Source organism: Rattus norvegicus, chromosome 18, assembly GCF_021556685.1.
Source record: "Rattus norvegicus strain SHRSP/BbbUtx chromosome 18, alternate assembly SHRSP_T2T, whole genome shotgun sequence".
In the NCBI taxonomy this organism is placed as follows: domain Eukaryota; kingdom Metazoa; phylum Chordata; class Mammalia; order Rodentia; family Muridae; genus Rattus; species Rattus norvegicus.
The window spans coordinates 21,320,165-21,345,016 of NC_141551.1; the positions used below are offsets into that span (position 1 = coordinate 21,320,165).

Below are 24,852 nucleotides of genomic sequence, written 5' to 3' on the forward strand. Positions count from 1 at the left end.
AAATGATGTCGGACCGCTCAGCCCTAAAGAGGATGTCTCCATCAGATCCCTCCCCTCAGATCTTAAAAAACCCCACAGAAGAAGGAGTGGAAAGAGTATAAGGGTTGCCAAAGGGGATGGAGGACTCTAAAAGTACAAGATCCTTTAAATCAACACAAGCAAAACCCATACGAGCTCACAGAGACTGAAACAGCATACACAGAGCCTGCATACGTCTGTCTGCAGGAGCTCCTCTGTGTATGTATTATGGCTTCCAGTTTTGTGTCATTATAGGACTCCCGAGTGTGTATAAGAATGGGTCTTTAATTCTTACCCCTTCTCTTGGGCTCTTTTCCTTCTGTTGATTTGCCTTGTCCAACTTCTATGTGGTATTTTTGTTTTATCTTCTTATATTTTATTTTGGTATATTTTAAAAATTGAATAAAAGAATGAATGAAAAAAAATCAAGTCACTAGGGTAAATGTTAACTCCTGTTATTTATGCTTAATGGAAGAGGTGAAAATTAGTTTTGACTGGTTATATTAGCTAATCAAAGGCAAGCTTTCTGTTAGGAGTAGTTTTTCAAACATAGAGTGGACTCTACAGTTTTCTTTGTTTTTGTTGTATTTCGTTTCGGTTTTGCTTTGTTTTGTGTGTGTGCTTCTACTTGTATACAGTTTCGGTTTTGCTTTGTTTTGTGTGTGTGCTTCTACTTGTATACAGTTTGGGTTTTGCTTTGTTTTGTGTGTGTGCTTCTACTTGTATACAGTTTGGGTTTTGCTTTGTTTTGTGTGTGTGCTTCTACTTGTATACAGTTTGGGTTTTGCTTTGTTTTGTGTGTGTGCTTCTACTTGTATACAGTTTCGGTTTTGCTTTGTTTTGTGTGTGTGCTTCTACTTGTATACAGTTTGGGTTTTGCTTTGTTTTGTGTGTGTGCTTCTACTTGTATACAGTTTGGGTTTTGCTTTGTTTTGTGTGTGTGCTTCTACTTGTATACAGTTTGGGTTTTGCTTTGTTTTGTGTGTGTGCTTCTACTTGTATACAGTTTGGGTTTTGCTTTGTTTTGTGTGTGTGCTTCTACTTGTATACAGTTTGGGTTTTGCTTTGTTTTGTGTGTGTGCTTCTACTTGTATACAGTTTCGGTTTTGCTTTGTTTTGTGTGTGTGCTTCTACTTGTATACAGTTTGGGTTTTGTTTTCCTTTTGTGTGTTTTCCTTTCTTATCTTTTGGAGGGTTGGTGTTTAGGTTTTGTTTTTGTTTTTAAGTAAGAACTTAAATTTGGGAAAGTGGGGAAAGGGAAAGGCCCTGGAAGGACTTGAAAGAAAGGATGACTATAATCCAAATTCATTTACATTTAAAATTGTTTTGTACAAAGTGTCCCATTCTCACATTAGCATTTTTCTATCTATTGTATTCTTAAGTGATTATTATTTCTTCTCTGATGACTCTACTCACCATTTAGGGCAGCATGAATCCCTGCCTTCTCCATGTGTGTAGTACCGTTTCTTTGTAAATTGTTTTTATCACTTTCAGTACCTGCCTACTGTTTTCCCCCCTGAATTATGCAGTGTACCCACTAGAACAGCTTCAGTTCTGGAAATTCAGAGTTCAGAAACCATTCAGTAGAATGAATGTTGCTTTCACTGTTGCAGATTTAGCATAAATGGGATGTACTATGCACAGATTAAAGCAAGACTACAGCAGGGGTCTTAAGCTCACATGCAAAAATAATTAAGGTATTCAAACTGAGTTTTAAAGGGATTTAAAATGGCTGTTTGAATTGAGGCAAAATTTCGAAAATATTTCCTTATCCATCGACAATTGTGATGGCCTGGAAATCCACAGTTTTAAATATATATATTTTTAAATTCATCATTCCATTCATTTACATCTCAAATGATATCCCACTTCCTGATTACCCTCTCTACCAACCCTCTTCCCCCATCTCATTATATCCCACTTAAATACATTTTCAAGGAAGCATATGACTTCTGATAATAAAAATAAAAATTGATAAGCCTATTATTTGGGTTCTAGTTTTGGATATAAAATGTGTCCTATAAATTTCCACATTTGAAGACTTGATTGCAAGATTGGGAAATGTTTTGTCAGTTGATAGAAACTTTGATAGATACAGTCTAGCTGGAGAAAATAGTGCACTTTACCTGGGGCATAGCTTCAGAGTTCTACTCTCCCTCTGTTGACCTTTCACTTTCTGAGCTACTCGAATGTGAATAAGTAGCTTCCACAATCCTGCTGACTTGTTCTCCCCACAATCTTGTTTCTGAAAAATCTAAACTACTTCTTCCTTTAAGTTGATGCTTGTCAGATATGTTGCAAAGGTAAGAAAGGAAAGCACATTTGAAGAGTTCTGTCAAAGAACACTCATTCAAGTATCTCTTAAAGGTTATCTAATAGTGGTCCAGGTATAGCTGTTCTCATTTTCTTCATCCACTCCCAAGATGGACAGAATCCAAGTTTCCCAGATGAGCTGTACCCTAAGATGTTCTGATGAAACCCAAAACTTAAAACAAATCTAAAGTTAAGAAGCTCTATGGGGAGTTTCTTCTGGGAAACTAAGGAAAACAGGCTCCAGTTTTCTAGCTAGTCAGAATACTATTACCCAAAACTCTTCAGGGTGAATAAGGAGCAGTGCTCAGTGGGATTTAGGTTCTCAGAGTATGCCTGAATTCAAATCCATGGTCACCTTTTCCTCTTGTATTTAAAAAAAAAGCCATGACTCGGTTTTCTCCTACTGTGTGATAACTCTCATTTTTTTTTCTTTTTTTCGGAGCTGGGAACCGAACCCAGGGCCTTGTGCTTCCTAGGCAAGCGCTCTACCACTGAGCTAAATCCCCAGCCCCGATAACTCTCATTTTATTCCACCCATTTTTCCTGATGCAGCCAAGAACTTCTTAGCCTCACACATGGATTTTCATGCTTTGCCTGGTTCCTATCTGGATTATGACTACTTTGTGAAGACCTATTGTAGAGGAGAAAGCAGATACATCTTCTTGATACTGTTCTATCTCTCTTCAGTCTTTCTGTGTCAGATCTAAGTTCTTGGAAGCTATTCTACAAAGCTTTCAAACTCTCGGTTGACTCATCCTTTCAGGATTGGTGACTAGAACACAGCCCTTGGCTATAAAACATAAAAGTACAGAGATACAGAGAAATTTGAGTTTCTGGAATGTGTCCTACTAAACTCAGGTTTATGATTGACTTGTCTTCATTTGTGCCTTATCTAGTTCCAGAAGCTTTAGGCATGACTGATCTTCAGAATTCATATTAGCAAGAACATGGGATAACATTCCAGGGTAATGGGATATTCTGGGTACCTTATAGAATCAGCAAACAGCTTTTCTTTCCAGATCACTGTATCTAAGCATTCTAAATTCTCTAAATTCTCTAGCTATACCACATTGTAAGACTGAATGACTATGGTCCAAACCTGCATATGAAGATAATTAGTTTTAGATGAAAGGCTGCCTGATTCTCGAAATCCTTCAATTGCTGCAGACCTGGCAGAGTTTAAACTGTTCAAGTGTGCTGCCCCAAGTTCTATTCAAAGGACTCACCTGAGCATCTCAGTACTGTGGTGTGAGGTGTTTCTAGCGGTTTCCCATAAAAGTTCTAGAAAGTATTCTTTTGCATCAAGAGGTCTAAACTAATTTAAAAAGATGAGGGTACCTATGTTTATAAGTCAAGACAGTGTTGTAGTGGGTGGGCCTGATGCTGCTTGTATTCTAATGCAAATTTGGGTCCCCCAAATGGTTGCCTCATAGAGGAGAGAATCTGTACATACATTCAAGCTAAGTAAACCTGCTCCCAGTTATTGTGATTGGTAAAGAGTGCAACAGCCAATAGTTGGGCAGAAGAGACATAGTGGAGTTTAGGTTTCCCAGGTTTGGGGTCTAGGTGGAGAGGAATGAATGTGCAGGAGAGAAAAACAGAGAGTTGCCACGGGTTAACATGGGAAACATCACCATGTGGGTTCCCAATTGGAGTTAAGAACAGCCTAGATGGAACACAGTAAATAGTAAGGGGTAACTTGGGGATATCAATAGGAAAGTAGATTCTAACAGCATGGAGAGAAGGCAGCTGCCCAGAGATTGTACTGCATAAGGCTTATTGTAAATATAAAGGCTGTGAGTGTGTCTTTCATCCAAGAACTCAATAACACAAGGCAGGGTAGCAGCCCCAGCCCAGGATTTTAATAATTTCCTACTACACTAATTTAAAAAGATGAGGGTACCTATGTATCCCATGGTGAGATGAATGTCAGACTGACAACCATGCTTACCTCAGATTCATCTAAATTATGAGATATACATCAGCTGAATAGAGCTTGACTCAAATTGATCAAACTGACTAAAATGTGTCTCTGAAAAAGAAGATTTTATGCAACTTGTTTCTTAATCATGCAATGAATTCTTACTTTATTTCAATCCTAGGGTTTGAAAAGTTTCCAAATACCTATAAATCATTAATTTTCTCAGAAATACCTCTCCTTGAAGAAAACAAACTATGTAGCTAAGTGGTCCTGGTGTGTCATTCCCAGTTGTTTGCCCAAAAAAATGCTTCTGAGAGTACACATGTTCAGAACTCAGTTGTATCATTTTTATGCATGTCAGTGAGCATCTGGAAATTAACTTTGGATCAAGCGTCAACAGAGATATTGGCAATGATTGTCTACCTGAAAAACTTAACAAAAACAATAAAATCACGGGGAGTCTTTCTATCTTTTAGGGATACATGAAGAAATAATTTTATGTATAATTCATGTGAGTGTGTACGTGTGAACATATTGCCGATGCATCATTTTTTACATTTGCAAATTACTTATTCTTATTCTTCCAAATGATTTCTACCTTTTTACCTACTTCCCTTCATCTTTTACCTTTTGCTCTTCAGATAGATTTGAACTTTTGATCCCCATGTCTCAGTCTTGTGGAGTCCTGGCACTACAGCACGTACTATCATATATAGTCATATGAGTTACCTTTTTCTTGACACCTTCTCTTGATTTCATGTGATACTAGCAGTCAAGAAGATAACAGAGGTAACAGAAGTTTAAGTGATATATATCCAATGTAGGGCATGTAATGGTTTCATTGGACAGAAAATTCCCAAAATCCTAGAAGTTAAACTCCATACTAGTAAAACATAGAATAGTTTCTGATTTTTATTAGTTTGAGTTCTTAGAAAAAGATAAGGAAAAATGGATTATTTATCAAACTTACATGGGAACTGGCCAAACTGCTGCTTTTGTCTTCCTCTTCACCTACTATCACTGATTTATTCTTGCGTGCAAAACACTCACATTGCTAATGAAGCAGTACAGTGGAAAAAGTCAGGGAATTTTGTTTGTTTGTTAATTTACCTTTCATTTCATCATTTCTGCCCATCCCTGATGAATGCATCATGAAAGATGTATTATCAATGTATTATTAAATATGTCTCAAGCTCTTTTCGTGTGCCCAAAATTTTGGAGATATGCTGCATCATGGTGAATAAAAGTAAGCATAAGACAAGGTCCTTTTGAAACAGGGAATAAGCTCGCTCTATTTCAGAGTGTCCCTGTGGATCTGAGATGAGCTGACAGGGTATATCACCTAGAGGGAGGGATCTAGGGAAGCAACAGAACTGGAGGGGACAGCACAGAGCCACAGGGTTCCAGGGCCTGCTCCTCACAGAAAGAGTATCTAGTGATAGCAGTGGAGTTGGTATCACTGGGGAAGACCTGAGAAACAGTGCACTACATCAAGAACAAAGGGCAAGGCAAGGTGAGATGGAAAAGGAGAGAATGGGAAATGAGAGCTGAGGCTGCAATGATCAAAAGCAAGTGGGAATGTTCTCACAAACTGGGTCAAGACCAACTGTTCAGAGCGAAGGCTGTGAACAGCAAGAGAGAGCCCGGGTCCTCCTTTCATGCCATGCCCAGTGTGCAGCCCTGATGTGAGCACAGAGGCTCACAGAGACCATCAAGGGTTGACACACAGCAAAGTTGCACAGTATGCTTATGAAGCAGACTTTATTACAGAACATATAACTGTCCTACATGTTGAAGCACTTTATGTTTTTACTAAATAATTTTCCATCAGTTTGATACATGTGTGTCTTTAGTACGAAAAAAAATACTGTAATGGCAAGGAGACAATTAGAAGATCTGTGTCAATTCTGTGTCTTGTCTGTGGCAATTCTGCCATGAAAGTTTGCCTAATAATCAGACATCATGCTTTCATGAGTAACTCACTGTGTCACTGCATTTTTTATTCTTATGTACCCATTTGGCTATATACACTGGGACTTACAATTTACATGGCTAACTGATGGATGTCTGTCATTCACAATTAGGGTTTTCAGAAATTGTATCAGAAATATTTCTGCATTTAAAGACCTAGCTCCCCAATCCTATCACTAAAAAGTCCATATCACATCTAATAAGCCCTGGGATTACTGGCATGCATGTCTTTCTTCAAAAGCTGGCCCCATATGAGGATGCTTACATGTCAGCATCAAATCATCTATGCTCCTGAGTGTTTCTGTTAGATTATAAACACTCTTGGGGCCAGGTTGTGGTGTCACAGGACTTTAATCCCAGTACTCTGAAAGAAGAAGCAGGCAGGTCTCTGTGAATTTAAGGCCAGCCTGATTTACAGAGTGAGCTCCAGGACATCCAGGATTGAAACATGGCCACCAGGCTACAAAATTACCTCAAGCGCTGCAGAAGTGAGGGTCTCAAGGCTACATTGACCAGGCAATGAATACCCAGAACAGTCAGGGAGCAGTCCCTTACTCCTGCTGACCACAATGAGATTTTGGGGCTTGGGACACATCTCTACCTCACTCTTTCTCAGTGCTGCAAGTCTAAATAACAAAAACCAAACCAAACCAAACCAAACAAACAAAATATTCCTAGGATGAAGAGTTGGAGCCGTGGGTAGGACAGCTTTGATACACAAGCATGAGGGCCTGCATGTGGATTGAGAGTATACATGTAAGATGCCAGGCCTGTATCTGTAACATCAGTGCTTATACAGGGAACTCAGGAGGTTCCATCATTGGAGTTTCCTGGTTACCACCCAAACTGGAGGACCAATAATAGGTCCATATCAAAATAGGCAGAATGACAGAGCAAGATACTAAACATTCTTCTGTGGTCTCCACTCACATACTTGTGAAAACTTACATAATATATATATATATATATGTATATATATATGTATATATATATCACACTTTTGCAATTTATTGTAATCAATGTACAAAATTAAGTGAATAATTATATCAGAAAGATTCTCCTGTATGAAAGGCAACCTAATGTTCTGTTTATTAAGGAGACTCTAAAGGATCATAAAAGACTATTAGCAGGGGAGAGGCCACACATCTTCCATCACAGAGAATACAACCAACACAAGCATTATACAGTCTCCAGGGCATTAAATTGAATGGGTCTTATAAAATTACTTTTTCAATACCACTCTTCCATAGAACGACAAAATGTATGCATGAAGAGTTAAATAATAATTTGAGTAAATAGGATGAGCAATGAATGTAACAGTATATGATTAATTAGGCAAGGAGGCCCATAAGCACTGACTCCTGTCCTCTAGAGGAGAGATTAATCAGGAGAGAAGTGAGCTGCAAAGGTTTACTGGAGTGTATAGTATAGGCAAGGGTCTGTAAAAATGGGTAAAATTATAAAAATGTAGTGGGGGAAAAAAGCATTTGGAAAGGGGGAGAACACGAAAAGGCAAGAATAAGGTACAGAATTGCTTATAAAGGAAATGAGGACAGGCAGGCTTCTGGGAGGGAGACAAGAAAGAATAACAAAATATGGTCTAGATACTTTATGTACATATATGAAAATGTCACAATGAAACCCATTATTATGTCCAACTCAAATGTTTTAATAAGAAACATTATAAAAGTGACTATTCTTTTTCCCTAAGATAGTTAAAGTGGTGTCTTTAAAATATGAAAGTTGCTCCCTACATGTAAATATCACTTTGTAGATATTAGATATCTCTAATTAATATCATTCATGATAAATATCATAATGAGCAGGTTTTAGCATCTCCTCTCATTCCTTTTTCCAATATGAACCCCTTCTCCAATCTCCCCACTTTCCAAGGAATTAGTCTATTTAATTAGTTTTAAGTTTTTTAAATTATTTATTATTTATTTAAAATATATGAGTACAGTATAGCTAGCTGTCTTCAGACACACCAGAAGAGATCATTGGATCCCATTACAGATGGTTGTGAGCCACAATGTGGTTTTTAGGAATTGAACTCAGGACCTCTAGGAGAGCAGTCAGTGCTCTTTATCACTGAGCCATCTCTCCTAACCCAGTTGTTGTTGTTGTTGTTGTTGTTTGTTTTGTTTTGTTGAATTATTGTAGCTCAGTAGTACAACTTGAGATTGTAGTGGTGATAATTCAACAAGTTTTTTTTATTATTATTCAGGAGATAATTCTATAATTATTATTATTATTATTAATTATTATTATTATTCAGGATTGCTTTTTAACTATCCTGTATTGTTTGGGTTTCCATATGAACTTGCAGATTGCTTTTAACAATTTCTGTAAAGAAGTGCATTGGGATTTTTGATGGTAATTGCACTGAATTAGGAAAATGCTTTCGGTAGGATGGCAATGTCCACAATATTAATCTTGCCAATGCCTGAGCAGGGGATATCTTTCCATCTCCTGGTATCTTAAATTTGTTTCTTCAGTGTCTTGAAGTGTCTATTATTCAGGTCTTTCATCTACTTGGCTAGAGTTATATACATTTGATGCTATTATATAGGTACTGTTTCTCATACTTCTCAACTCTGTCATTTGTATCCTGATAATTTGTTTAATAGTTTATAAGCTGTAGATATTTCCTAGAGTTTCCTGGTAGAAATTTTTAAGTTCTTTTATATATAAAATGCTATGTTCTGCAAATAAAGCCACTTTGTTTCTTTCTTTTCTATTTGTGTCCTTTTTATCTCCTTTGAGATTTTTGTTGTTTGGTTTTGGATTTTGGTTTTCGTTTTGGTTTTGGTTTTCCTTATTGCTCATCTTAACATGAAAACAAAGACATTGTTCAATAGAATTTGTTTAGATACAGCTATAAGTCCATATATCTATGAACATCTGATTTTTACACACACACACGGGGGGGGGAGAGAGATGGGGGGTGGGAAGGGAAGAAGGGAGAGAGGGAGGGAGGGAAAGAGGGAGGGAGGGAGAGAGGGAGGGAAGGAGGGTGGGAGGGAGGGAGAGAGGGAGGGAAGGAGAGAGAACCAAAAATGCACACTGGAGAAAGAAAACATCTTCAACAAATGGTGCTGGTCAAAATGGGTGTCTGCATGTAGAAGAATACAAATAGATTCATATTTATCACCTTGAACAAAGCAAAACCCCAAATGGATCAAGGACCTCCATATAAAAGGAAGTATATATTATTGGATAAAAATAGACACAGCATTCATGATTTTAACTTTACCACTCAAACTGAAGGTGACACACTAAGAATAATAACATATAATGAATTCAGACTCTGAAAGCAATTTTCATCATTGATTTATGAAATCAGACTAATTTACGAATGCCATAGTCAGTGGAAGGTGGAATGGGAGTCTGTGTACCTTGAGGTGGGCATGGGTATGTGTTTTTCCAAAGATAAGCAGAAATAAGTTTCTATCCTAGAAGCTTCATCATATATGACTAACACTGTCTAAGGAATATGAGTTCAAATATACTCAATGACAACTGAAAGATAAAAATATTTCTATGTATATTCTTTTATTCATGAAAAGATACGTGTCACTGTAAATCACTTTCGTACTCTTATTATTAGGAATCCCACAAAGACTCTGAGTTAAAAGCTATAACATATAGGGAAAGGACATGGTGCAAACCCTAGCAGCTATTCCTAGGATTCTTTTTATCCTATTGGGATAAAAAGGCTGATAAAAAGCCCAATAGGGATTTTGCCTTCTGTTATTGTATCTTGTTTTGTCATGTTTGGTTGGCATTTCTTACTGGTCTGCTCTTTTCTGAAGGGAGAGAAACAGTGAGTAGATCTGGGGAAGACAGAGGTGGGGGAAGAGCTTGGAAGAGTGGAAGGATGGGAAACTGTGGCTGTGTGGTACCGCATGGGAAAAAATCTATTTTCAAAAGTAAAAGGAATTATTTTTTCATCTTCTACAAGCAAACAGTACCCAAGGATCTTCAAGCTTCACCCACTCAGAATGAGCAGAAGCACTGTATCAGGATGCTCACAGTGGTTATCACAGGATGAAGAAGTATCTGGCACAGATGTTGACACAGAGACTCTTCAGCTTAGAAGAATTACTGACATATATCAAAGAAAGCATGGATTTTTGGAATGAATAACATAACTCTGCTTCTGATACCCTTTAAGTTTCTGTTATTCCATTGTTCAAATCTAGATGGAGAGAGCAGTGCAAAAAAAGAAACCAAACCAAACCAAACTTAAAATTCCCAAAAAGATGTCACTATTCTCAGTCACAAATCGAGGTGAAAAAAGGTTAAGAATTATAGGAAATGAGTATACAAGAGAAGACAGGATTGAGGAAAAGAATATATTAGTAACTTGTCTCTCAGCAGTTGGGAAAAGTCAGAGAAGCATATAAGAGACTAGCCTTCAAGGTCAGTGTGCTACCACAAAATTGTGACACTGGTCTTACACAAATAGCTAGATACATCTTGGCAGAACCGTCACCAAGTGACAATATAAGGATTTATCCCTAGTTCCAGCATCTCTGAATTTAGTAAGTAGCATATTTGATCAAACATATTATCTGTCTATCCCTGGGTAGAATTAGATTTTTCTTCTGTATTTTTGTAAGCCTTTATCATACAACGTACTTTGTTTAATGAAATATACCTAGAAGAGAAGTGACTAATTCCAAATGGTATGTGTTCTCTTTTCTTTGCACAGCTTGACCAGCAACATTTGCGTGTTTGCATGGAGGTTAATTTATCAATTGGGATCCTGCTATGAAAAGGATTTTGATTGGAGGCATAGCTGATCCATGTTATGAAAGAAATAACATTTGTGATCTTTAGAGACTTTGAGGTCGCTCACCACTGTAGTATAGAATAGCCTATTCACACGGTTCAAAACACCAGAGAATATGTTCATGGTTTCCCTAAATTGGAAGCTGAAATTTGCCTCTGCTATTTTGGGTTCATCTGCCATTCAATTCTACCTAGGGAAAAGTATCACAGCAATACAATAAGGGTCTAGGGAAAGGTAGGTAACTCTTGAACCCAGAGGAGTCATTTCCACTATTCTTAGCAAAGTTCCAGTGCCACTTTATGAAAAGTCTTAGCCAATCAGGGCAGGTATGAAGATGCAGATCTTGTGGGATGAATGCTTGACTTATCCTACCAAGCAATAAATCTTGTCCACGGAAGGAACAACATAATGATACAACAAGGTGGATAACGGAAATAGTAAGCGATAATTATTATTTGACTTTGTGACCAGCTAAAGACGTAGGAAACAGTAGCATGACCCATTCCATTAGCTAAGCATTTCCTTTTGTAGATTACCCCTCACTGACTTCTTTTCCCCCACTTCTTTATCTGTTCTATCACGATTGAAGCTGACATTGGTAAGAAGCCACATTGGATCACCCTAACCCAACAGAATTTTAAGACAAGGAATCTTGCTTCTCATGACTTTTTGTTTCATCTATGTTAAGTCAAAGAGAAATATATACATTTTACTGGTGTGTGTTTGTGTGTGTGTGTGTGTGTTTTCCTGGTTCCCTAATCATTGTCTGTCTACCTCACCTGAATTTCTCAAGTGCCCTGAGACACTCTTCCTAGGACTAGGAATACTCCAGTGTTACTACTTTGTTTCTGTAAATGTTGAGCCATTAGGCAAAGAGAAAGACAGAGCTGCTTGGGAGTTGTATCTCTTATCATAGCTGATTATCTCTTTGGTGACTGAAGTTGATTCTACTGAGTAGCATGGTCTGTGTCAGTTCCTGTCTGGTTCCCCTTGTTCCTAGGTAGAATTGGTGCTATAAGCTTTCCGTAGCAACTCTCGGAAGCTCCATTGAACATTGCTACTCCAGTCATAATTCTGAAAGCATCTCCTTAGTCATGTTTATTTCAGTCTAGTCAGCTAGGAACAACTGCCTCTTTTTGGTGCTTCTCAAATACCTTATAGACAGGTGTTCTCACACTTCTATCCTTACACTTATGTGTGTGTGTGTTTAATGATGAAATCCTTATTATAAAATATAACTCTTCATTATTTTTTCTTTGATGTTAGTGACAGATTAAAATCCCCAACTTTTAATTAAAATTCCATTTGGGATTTGGATTTTTTCTATAGCTGTATTTTCAAGGTTTTTCCCCAAGAGAATAAAGTAATTCTCAAAGATGATATTATAATCTTTGGAAGAAGAGCAAATGGTGTCAAGTCGACACCTTATATATTATTTTTACTATGACTCAACGTTCATCTTCCTACAAAAATACAGCCCAACCCAGAAGTGCAACCTTACTGTAAGCAACACTTTTTACCCAGTTATTCATTGAATTATTTGAGCCAGTTACATTCTTGGTATTCAGTGACAGAAAGAGAGTTCAAGACTTCTACCCAAGAGACACTAACCATCACCTTGACGAAGCCCAAGACAAATGCAACAATTATTTGACAGTTCAAGACGGCATAGGAAAGCATTCTTAATGGGTTATGCAGGATTTAAGAGCAGTGGCAACTCAGAGAGGAGGGAAATTATTAGACACAGAGTATTCCAAAGAGGCAGTACCTTAAAGGGCATGTGATTTATATTTTGGCAAAGAAAAATTTAAGGCTCTGTTAATCTTTAGACCATAGGAGTTTCTGCCAGAATATCACTAACAGGATGGATCAGACAACAATGCACAGTCTACTACCTGACCACTTTCTACAGTGCACAGTATCTATATGAGTGGACCTTGGTGAGCTTCACATTGGCCAGCCATGCGAGCCAGAGTCTGCAATCCTGATAGCTGCTGGTTAAGCAGTCAAGATGTTTCCTTCAAGCCTGTGTGTATGCTAAGAGCATGATGACAGTCTTCCTCTGAAGCTCTTCTATGAAACTTTCAATATAATTTTGTTGTATCCAAATCTTGGCATGAGATTCATGAAAACATTTTAAAGACTGTGCAGAAGGATTAATATTTCAAACAGCAAGAAGAATTAACCAGTTTTTTTCCATGAACAAACTCAACAGTACTCTGGTTTCTGGTTTTAAATACCTTTTCAAAAAAAGATACTTTCAAGATAGTCACTGATAATGAATACATATGATCACGTTGATGCAGTTGGATACTAAGACTGAAGTTAAAAGACATGCGTAGAATTCTATAATCTGAAGGTTTGAAGTCATTCCATTCCCCATCATATGGAGAAACCAGAACCCTAAGGCAAAGCATTTAAGAGATAAATACATTGGAACGTGGGTAAGCTCTGAGAACTTATTGCCTGCATAAAAAGGTCCCAGAGAAGACTTGTGTTCTGCAGTGTGAAAGCACAGCAAGAAGCTGTCGTCCATGGAGCAAAAAGCCTTTCCCACACGCAAAGCTCTTGTCACCCTGATTTTGAACAATACACTTTCCAAACATGTGAGTAATTAATTCTTATTGTTTATAAATTACCCACCCTAAAACCCAGTCTGTTATTATAGACCAAACAATGAATGCTCTGTATTTCTGACGAATAAAATGTTGAAATGCGACTTCCTTTTTCTTTATTCACTCCCCCCTTGGAAATATGGGTGTTTTAAAGAATTTCATATGTGTATATCCATATCAGTGAACATTAATTGAGCAGCTAATTTGAGTCCTCTGTTGTGCCTGGATTCTGTTACAATTAGGGAAACTGGGAGATGAGTTTCTTTATTGTGAGTGGCATTACACTTTGGTAATTCAGAATGTTATCATCCACTTCATCACTGTGGATTGACAAGTGGTCAGTAAGACAAAAACCTATATCCTAGGGCATATACTAAGGAAATAGAGTTCATAATCACAAAACAGTTTCTTTACTAGGTAAAAATCGCACCCAAGGTATACAAGGAAGGGACAAGGAGACCTGTTCTGGAAGCCAACACTCTATTCTCCCTGAAATATAGCTAGTGTGATAGCTATTCACACAGAGAGTAGTCATTCTGACAGCTGGCAGCATGGGTGTCAGGCAAAAATCACATGTTTGCAATCACCAGGCATGGTGACCTTTCTTCCCTTGATGTCCGTAAGATAGAGAGACTGGAATAATAAAGAATAAGGCCTATCGTCAGTCAGAGAGTATGCATACAAAACAAATTGAAGTCCTTAGTTTCTTTCTTTGTGACTTGCCGCTTTCCAGTCTCAAATTAAACTATGAATTCTCCAGGAACCAGAGTGTCACTATGGATGTAAAGTTGCTGGTGAGGGCTGACCTGGAGAGCAAGACAGCCTCCATACAGCACCTCTGACACCTTGCCAACCCAAGGGAAATGTCCCTTAGGTTAAGGGCAAGGGAGATTTGCCCTTGCCTGCATACCCCCATAACAAAAAAGCAACACTTGGCCAAGACTGCTTCAGGACTCATAATGATGCAATGGGGTGCTCTGAAATTGGTTTTCTCTTTCTGCTTTCAATTGTTTTAAATTGTCCTACGTTTGAGGAAAGACATTTTAATCAAGCCTTGAAAGTATTTGTGGGTGGAGAAATATATTCTGGAATGTAAAAATACATACTTCCTGTGGAGATTGTCATGGGATATATTAAAAACTAAAGTCATAAAGAGAAAGATCACTGTGTTGACTGTTTGGCTCTACTTTGATTTCAGTGTGAGGATGTGCTACCAAACTGTCTGTGTATTCTATGCATGCGTTCACACAGAAATAGATTTAATGGAAGCAGTTCCACACACTAGTTCAATACTCTATGTGCACATCCATGTATAAATGTCTACACTCACAGGGAGGTCCATTAAAATTAGCACAAAGAACACAAGATCGAGAGCAGCAAGCTTTTGAAAAATATACCATATTCATTATTTCTTCAAGAATTATACATTATATTTTAATCGTATTCACCCAAGGGTAGCAATCTTAATAGAGGTTTTCAGTTGAGCATTTCTCACTGTGAAGATGAGCACAGGAGTTAAGAAAAAGACTTTTAGAAGTCCAAAGTCCCTGGTGACGTCCTTTATCTAATATCATACAATTCTCTGTGAGCCTGATTGCAGCAGGATCCATTTCTTTCCAGTTCTCTGGAATTTTATATTACCGATATGGCATGGTTAGGATTCATTGCTATTATTTATTTCTTAGGACTAAATAAGTATAATAATATGTCCCCTTTTTATTTTATTTTTTGACAGTTTCTTTAGCAACCCCTTAGCCACTTAGCTGCTCGGGATAAAACTGGACAGTTGTCTAGTGATGCTCACAAAGTGGGCAGTGGTTATCTGAAGAGTTTTCTGTTTGACATTGCGTAACCTCACTGGATCCATGATCTTTGCATAGTAGTGGGTGTTGGCGATGATATGCAGCTCTCCTAGTGAAGCTGACACTTCTCGACCTCCTAATTCTTATCCAAAGCAAAACCAGGTAGGTGAATGAATGTGGCTGCAGCTCTTGCCCTTTTGTTCTTTCTCTCAAATGGCATCACGTGAAAAATCATTTGTTCACCACAATGGAGATTCCTCTGACACTGGCATCTACTAATTCCTCAGACACTTGAATCTACTTATTCTTATAGACCTCAAATCCCCCCCCCTTTAATAAGAAAACATTTTTCTATATCAGGAAACCATCTCTCATTAAATTATGAACAGATTCATGATGTTTATTTTCAAAAATCCACTGTGCTGTTTCTTAATATGACTGAGCTCATTGAGCACGGGAATGTACATCTTTGGTGCCCACTTATAGATAATAATTACATGCCAACTTATAGATAATAATTACATTCTGGAAGCTGCTGATTTACAGAAAGGCACCAACCCAAATGTTCTGTAATGGTCTCTAAGTGGAGATAGTAATATATAGATGGAAAAAAAACCCCAAAACTAGTAGAGTGGATCTGCCTTTGGTTCACAGTTATTTTTTTGCTGAGTTCTCTCACTAAGAACTTGGAGGTTGGGAGACCCAAGCACTGAAATAGAAGATCTGTTTTCACTTTGGCCCAGCTGAGATAGGCGTCTTCCATGAGCACTACATGCTTCAACTCTTCCCCGGGTTTCCACAAGCCCTAGACACTGTCCTTTCCTGAAATTGACTATCCTGGGAAAGACATTCTGAGTTGGTTACCCTTTTCGTTTCGCTCTGTTGCTGTGATAAAACATAAACAAATGAAATTCAAGGAGAAAAGAATGTGACACCTTCAGGTCACAGCCCATCACTGAGAGAAGTTAGTATAGGAAATAAATCAGAAACCTTAAAGCTCAAACCACAGAAGATTAACTAACCTTCTTGTGCAGCCCTGAACCAACTACCTAGACTAGTGCCAATCACTAATGGCTGGGCATCCCTGAATCAATCACCAATCAAGCCACCACAGATGTGCCCACAGGCCAACCTGGTCTTACTAATTCCTTATTCATGCCCTTCCTCTAAGATGACCCTAGGCTATGCCCTCTATACATTTGTCTCTCTGTTCTAGGATCATGTTTAAAGTGGAAGAGGTTTAGTGGCTATGGTGTGCTGTCCATAGACACACAATACATCCAGCTGCAGGATGGGGATCTGCTAATTGAGGAAGTCTGTTCTGGTCCCCTGTCACCAGTTGGCAGACAGAACGGTCTGGGAAGGAGCTGATCAGGCATTCATTTATCTCAATGTTAACAGGATATGTGTAGAGAGAGGGAGAAAGAGAGCAGAGGGCAGCTGATGCTGTAGCAAAAACAATACTGATATCTGGGCATCAAGGACATTCTTGCATAGAAGCTTGGCATTTTATTCCTCTCTCCAAGTTTAATTAGTCACTAATTAAGAACAACTCTCTTTTATATTGAAAACATTTGGCCAATGCTCTAATTATTTTTAAAAAGCATGTTCTCATCTAAACCTTATTCCAAATACTAAGGTATCAATGTCAGAAACTGCAGTCAAGCACAACCTGTCCCTAAATCCCAGCCCCTGAAACACGATGGCTCATTAATAACTTAAAAGGGATGATGACACTGATACTATTTATAGGGCCCTGCCAGGCAGGTCTGCCAGCATTAAAGAAATTAACATGTAGAAATTGTCAACTGGAAAACATTAGTGTTTATCAACAGATCAATTAAACTTCAACCACTGTAAACTGTGCTTGTAGCTAAGTGGTCATTGACAATGACAGCCTTTTGCCCTCTGTGTAGGGGAACCCCAAATCCTCATGCTTTCCCTCAAGTTCAAGCTGTCACTTTGACACTATGGCCACAATTCCACTGTCTTTTATAGCAGCGTCCAGTACCTGTGTCCCACATATAGAGCAAGCAAGAAGGGCTTTACTGGCTTCACTTGTATGGTAAATGGCTTTGACTGCCAGTTTGCAAAGTCTCCAGCTGACGGAAATGAACATGAAGGTTAGTGGCTCCAGAAACCAAATGCTAGTTGCTTTATGAAAGAAGACTCTAAGTTAAGGAGTTTTTCTTGGTTTGCTCACCCTTTCAAAGCAGTGCTTGGTTCTCATTGTTGTATATTTAGAGATGGTTCTATTTTCATTTCTAGGCTACATCAGGGATGATGACATCAGCTTCTGAACCTGAAAAAAGCAGGAGTGTTCTGATAGGCTGCTGGTGATGTCATCCCTCTGCCTGTAAGGCCCAGGAAAAGCACTAGGGACTGACTGTTTTCTTGATTTTCTTTCCTCTCCTTCTCGCCCTGTTTTGTTTATCCCTCTCTTCATATATATACATGCATATGTATATAAAAACACATATATATTAATCTAAAATCACATTCTCATTCTAACATGCATCTCAGTTTTATATCCTAGCAATGTTATCAAGAGAGGTTGCTGGTTGCCACTCCACACATACCAGCCTTGTTTAGTTAGACAGGCTAGCTTCATAAGCTGAGGATTTGGCTGCAGCGTACTGAACACTATGTTGTATGATTTCTTCTCCTTAGGGAAAATCCACAGCAACTCTATGCACATGCTTCCCTTCCTTAAGACAACCATCACCTGCAACAATCTGCTGTGGATACACTCATTTAAAAGAGCCCGGTGGTGAGGATATCAACACCCAAAGCAGTAGGAAGCACAGTTAGTCTTCTGACTTCAGAATGGTCACAGCCCTCACTCTTGCACTAGGGTGTACATAGTTATCTGTCACAATGCCCCACCCACAGTATCTAACACTACACGTTGTGAGAGTTTTCCTAGATTTCGATTACAATACTTGAGCACTTAGAGAAGAGAGGAACTCTGTCCCTAAGTATATGGTTTTATGAGTGTCTGAGATATAAATAAATTGTCATACTTAAAAAACAAAACACAGCAAAGCCCATATATGGCAGCTTTCTTTTTGATACTGTTTTAAAGCCCAAAGTCCCAGGGTTCCCCATCTATGACGCTGAGTATTGAGCTCACCCTATGTACAGAGTTGGAGTGAGTGAAACCAGCTGACTAAAGCCTATTCTAGGAGGAGAAATGCAAAAGGAACAAGACATTTGAGAATTGCTAAATAATTTCCAAGGCAGGCCAGCAACATCTAACACAATCTGAAATGCAGGCATATACATCATGATGCTAACATTTGGCAACAAATGACTTCATATGAAATTTAAATTAAAAAACCCTCTAAAATTAAGACAACAAAATTTAAAATGATGTGTGTCTCCTAGATGTGAAACATTTGCAGTATCTGAGAGCAGACTTTCCCTACAATTACTCAGAGAAGGAAATCCTGAAAGTAAGGAGGCTCAAGAAAGGAAAATCATGGCTAGAGGGGTGTTTGTCGAACAACATACAAAATTTTATGAAAATTACAAAATAAATACAAGCATGAACTTTGCAATCAAATCATATAATCTAATTTTTATATCTAAATAAAATTTAAGAAAAAAAGTTGTTCAAGACATAAGGTGACTTCAAGAAAATAGTGGGAAATACATTAAAAGGCAGGGTGGAGTTGACTGCCAGATTCTATGCACAGGTGACTCTTTCATGGCAGTTTAGAAGAAACATTTCATGCCTCAATTTAACAGTCAGGAAATATTGGATAAAAGTTATGAATTGTGTCCTTGTCCACAGAGGGTGGGGCTAAAATGACTGACTCTTGAGAAGATGCCACCAGCAAAAGTGGAGGAGAGACATGTTTAAGAGTTAAGCAACCATAATGGAGGTAAGAAAGGGTTAGAAATCTGACCACATGGGTGTTAGTGTCCCTAGCATGTGCTGTTATCTGTGGTACAGGACATGAGGAAGAAGAGCAAGGATGTGAGTCCTTTGCATGAGAAGCATGTATCACCATGATACCTTGCTTTCTGCCCCTCCTAGAGTTCTTCTAGTAGACACAGTATGAACACTATGAGGTGGGTTTTTTTTTATATTTATTAACAAGTTATTATTTGGGTAGAATTTCTTCTGAATCAAAGCTATTATTCTGTGTATTTGCAACAGAGTGATATATAGATAGATAGATAGATAGATAGATAGATAGATAGATATAGATAGATATATCTTCATATGAAAAAGTTGTTCAGTTTGTTAATTGAGCAATGTCTGTGTATGCTGTTTTAGCTGGTTTAGCATGTTAGTCAACTGGGTCAGGAGTTTCAGCTTTGCTATCTGTTATGCATATGTACTCATTACTTCTTTTTTTTTCTCATTACTTCTTAACTCTGCTTACTTTCATGCTGTTGACTCTTTTCAGTGTATTACCTCTCCCAGTACTCTAGCATAGAACACCCTAGTGTAGTCTCCTAGAACATGATTGGCATCCACTGATTCTAATAGGTAGGTCTTACTATCTTGTTGGACATTTTTTAATTTGTGTTTAAATTTCCACAGTTTGGATAAAATGTTGAATATATCCTTAATTTTCTCTCATTTTCTTCTTTGAAAAATCCACCTCATAATTTCTTTTTATCTAATTAGGCCAACCAGATATTTAGGATGTTTGGGGTGTGTATAAACTCATAGGGCAGCACCCAACTAGGAGTCATACGTGACAAAACTCAGACATAGTCCAAATCCTAGAAGAACAATAGAGAGTCACCAATATGTGTGGCCATCCACATCCAGATAAATCCTCTTTGAATCAAGTCTTCTTGTCATTGTATTCAAGCAATTTTTGAATCAATTATTTTATTTCAGAATTGATTAAGTATATTTGCCCCAATGAATCTACAGTAGTTCGAGTTTTAGGTACTTGAATATTTGGTCCCAAGTTATAGGCCATTTGGAGAAGATTAGAAAGTGTGTTTTTGGGTTGTGGATTTAGCTCAGCAGTAGAGCGCTTGCCTAGCAGGCGCAAGGCCCTGGGTTCGATCCCCAGCTCCGGAAAAAAAAAAAAAGAAAGTGTGTTTTCTCCGGGGGAAATGTCTTCAAGTAATTTTTATTCTTTTCTTATGAGCAGATTTTCTTTAACCTGACAAAGAAGGGAGAGTTTGTATTCTGAAGTATCCACAAATGACAAGAGCAATTTAATTTTACAGAGCTTTGTGTGTGGACAGCAGGGAGCCATAACCAGTTTATTAAGAAAATTTACTCATCTCAAAGTCTATCTGGGAAAGTAGCCATTCACTTAAGATCAAAAGTCAACCTATTTCTTCCTTTGAAACAATTCTCCCTTTAATACATATTTGTTGAGGAACTAATTAATATGTGACAAACATCACTGGATACTGGGTGATCTTGGTGAATGAAATACTCATCCTTTCATGAATTGTATCAAGAATGGAAAAACAGGTCCCAGAGATAAAATTAGGGAGGGGGCTTGTGATGCATAGTGCTTAGGGAAGTCTATGAAGAGAGCTGACATTTCCGTTTGCAAGAGAAGGAGTCATAGCTGGCAAGAACAAAAGGAATAACATGCCCAGAAAATCTGAATTAGAAAAATATAGCAAGTAATTTCGAACTAAGTCAAGACTGCTGTAGCAAATTGATCAGGGGACCAAGAGGTGGGAGGTAGATTTGTTCAGGAATACAGCACCTTGTCAAACATGATATGTAGATGAGATGTTGTTGAAAGTAAAAGAGAGAAGCAAAGTTACCAGGCAAGTGTGTTAAGTATGGGTCTATGATGGGTGGGTTGGAGTGGCTAATTTTGTGAACTAGCAAGAATATTGAAGTTATGTTAGGTAACTCAGGTAAGAGATGCAGTGGCTTTCATGGTTCAGTAGTAAAAACAGAGAGAGATATATTTACTTGAAATGCACTAAGGTACATATACACCAGGGTATGCCTTCATATAGTTACGTGTTCCTAAGTGAATGGAGTTGGGCATGACAGAGGTAAGAGTCAGTGTAGTAGATGACTGACTGGCAGTAGCCTTTGTTGATAAAATTTGGGGAAAGAAACTTTGGATAATTGAAAACTAAGGCTTCCATTTGCATTACTATAATCTAAAATGACTATGAGGTAAGCACATGATGGCACGTGGTAAACACTCTACAAATCCAAAGTGCAGAGGAGAGGCCGGAGGTGGGCACACGTGGGAGATGTTTTGTTACGTAGATGCCATTTGGGAGCTCAGTGCTAGGAAACTTTAATCGGAAACTGCACAGCAGAACCACCCATGTCCAAGTGTGATGAATTCTTCAGTGGTCATGCTGGAGGCAGACAAAGTAGGGCACGCGTGAACTGAGAAGTAGTCAGATGGCAGAGTTAAATGTCAAAGACATAAATACCCCAAAGACGACATCTTGAGAATCAAATCAGTCAACATGGCATTGTCTCTGTCTAGTGACATAAAATCACAAAATTGCAGCGGCCAGGAGTATTCTTCCTACAGTCACCCAAGTCTCATGGGATGGAAGGAGGACCGTGAGCCTACAGCAACAGGAGTCTCAACGGGTTAATATACTTTAGCATTATCTAAGTGTTAATGTCGCACAGAAAACATTTCTCAAGCATATGTTGTTACTTATCTTTAGCTCTGTAATATCCACACTTTAAGTATGTTGGATAATTTTGTGACAAAAACATTTATTTTTTTATTTGAAGTTTTCATTCGTTCTTACTAGATGGTTTTCTTATTTGTCTAAATATATCCTTCAATACAGGCTGAGGCCAAAGTACCCAGCAAACACCCGAACAGAAATCACTCCATGAAGAGGAACCAAACATCGTCTTTTGACTCGGAGAAGAGCAATTATAGTTACGTATCTTTTTTTCCATTGTTCAGTTAGGGTTCACTGTTCAAGCTCAGAATTTAATTCCCTTCAGTTCCCATAGCTATCACCTCCACTGAGTTTCTGTGTGACCTGATGTTAGTCATCCTCACAGGTGTTAAGTCTGAAATCCCAAGAAAAACTCACCCCACACCCAGCAACGGTGTCGCCATGTTCAAAGGGTTTGAGATTTCCCTTTACCCTTGCTGTGATTCCCCACCTTAACAGAAAAGGCAAACCCGTGAAAGTTGAAATGTAGGGTCCAGGTAAGTTTGTGGTATTTGAAATACATAAACGAACAAATGCCCTCCAGGTCCTAGACCCCCAAACTCTCACGTACAACATACCATGCCTTACACAAGCCATATCCAACTTCTAAAAAAATAATATTGCCACCAAGAAAGCTGTGAGAGCAGTGCACTTTGTCTGCCTAAAAGACTACTTTTGATGAGGTAATGATTATTAATGAGAACATGGACGTTTGTGGCATCAAGCTTGAAGAGACACAGGTCATAAATCTCTTTCACCTTTTTGCTAAAGCTCGAATCAAGTTAAGAAGCAAGTTCATTCATTAAAAAAATGCTTTTGATTGAAATGATTTCATTTGGTAACAAGTAATCTATCATGATTTTTTCTTTTCCTTACCAGATTTAGTTTGTTTTCCCTTCTTCACGATCTGGGTTAAATCTTTCCTTGGACCCCATGGATGTTACTTTAGTTTTTCTTTTTTGAAGGGGGTCAGACCAAACTTCTAAGAGAAATGTAGATGTGGGGGAGAATAGTTTGGGGAAGAGAAAAACAACAATAAGAATTCATAAATTTTGAACAGAAAAAAATTTTTTTTCATCTCTGCCTGAATGCACCCTGCTCCTGCCTTATATGTACCAATACTGCCCTCTCTCGCTGATTCGCAGCTTCGGTTCAAACTTGGTTTCTGGTTATAACCTTAAGAACAAGGCACCTCGCTGAATCTCACAAGGCTTCACCTAAGGCAGACAGCAGAATTCTTCTGTGGCTCCTTTCCAAGTCTGCTTTGCTTTTGAGACAATGTATTTCTTCGTGTTGTTTCTGTCCTCTTCCTCCTCCTCCTCCGAAGCTTTGTCTGCATTTGCTTCCGTAGGAAACAGCCTCTCAGGAGCACGAAGGAGCAAAATTCACTCCCAGCAGCAGGACCTCTGGAACACACACCATTCTGACATGGGAATTGCTATCCCTTTCCTGAAAGCAGGACTAACTCCACATTCAGCCCTCTGCTCATATGTGTTAACGCTTCCCTCCTGGCTACCTGCTGAACTTTGGAATCCTTTAACAATCAGACACTGAACGGAATGTCCTCGGTGTCTGAGTCCTCAGAGTCTCCCTGTTCAAAACAAACAGCAGCCTGAAGTTGGCCTAGGGAAGACCGAGAGGCTGTAGTGGCTTCAGTTATGCCTAGAAATCAAAACATTTCTACATACTCCGGCCTCTTTTTAGTTTGGAAAAGCAAAACTTGAAGTAAGAATTGTTTCATGTTCTCTGACGCTCCACGGGCAACGGTAGATACTTGAAGTGCAAGTCTCTGACTGACACAGCTCATTATTTCTCTTGCCACCCACATGATTGGCATTTTCATTAATATCAAAGGGGTAGGAGTCCGTGAACAGAGAGAAGCATTAAAGAACAAAGGATAATTTGAGCATACACTGTTAGAGATTTCAGACTGGTCCCAGTGAGTCAGTCTTAAGCTGCACGCTACTGTTTAGGTACTGAAAAATGCACAGACCTAAGACAGACCATGAGAGTAAGACAAATCTGCAAGAGATACAACCTCCTGAGTGAAACATGACCTTCAGTTAGGATAGAAGGAAAAGCCAGTTTCCTGGTGGGGAGGGTGACTAGAGCTCATTTCTCTGGCCTCTTGGGCTTCATCCTTGCTAACTGTGGAACCTGAGTGATGCCAAGCTCTGGTGCCTTGACTGAGTTCTATGGCTGGAATGGGCTTCTTTGTTATATTGGTGGTAAATTCCATAAATAGGTTTGTATCCATAGTTGGTACATTGTACCTCTTTCTTTGTTTGCAAGCCAAGATAGTCCTGGCCTTGAAAATTCTGTTTCTATGCCTCAAGTAGACCAGAGTTACTAAATTTTTCTGTACAGTACAAAATAAGAATCATGTGTGGAATGGAAGTTTGAGATATTCCAATTCATTTTTCCAAAGAGAGAGAAGCAGCTTTTTTTGCTCTTCAGCAGCTAAGAAATAGCAAGAGGTAGGGCAGCATCACTAAGAGACAGACAGATGGCTGTGGACCAGCCGTAGGAAGGTTCAATTAGATGTGATTAGGAAATAGCCTTGGGAAGGATGCTTCTGGTATACAAGGTAAGTCCAGGTTTCCCTTTTCTCTGCATGTCTTTCACACATTTTAAGATAGCATATATCTTGCCCTGTCTCCTCATTTACTGAAGCTTTTGGAGAAGTCACTTTTATTGGTCACTGAACTGGGATGTTTTACTCTGTTATTTTTGACATAAAACTACACCACTCCTAGGATTTTGGAA

The 24,852-nt window shown here is 38.5% G+C and overlaps 1 long non-coding RNA gene across 2 annotated transcripts in view; it reads right to left on the minus strand.

Moving 5' to 3' along the window:
* LOC102546931 (uncharacterized) overlaps positions 1-24,852 on the minus strand; it is a 150,036-nt gene that overhangs the window by 19,100 nt on the left and 106,084 nt on the right. The window contains exon 8 of one of the 2 annotated variants that reach the window (XR_015642503.1): positions 22,963-23,068. The exons of the other annotated variant lie outside the window; for it this stretch is intronic. This is a non-coding gene — a long non-coding RNA (uncharacterized LOC102546931). The remainder of the gene's footprint in view (positions 1-22,962; positions 23,069-24,852) is intronic. 2 annotated transcript variants of the gene reach the window in all.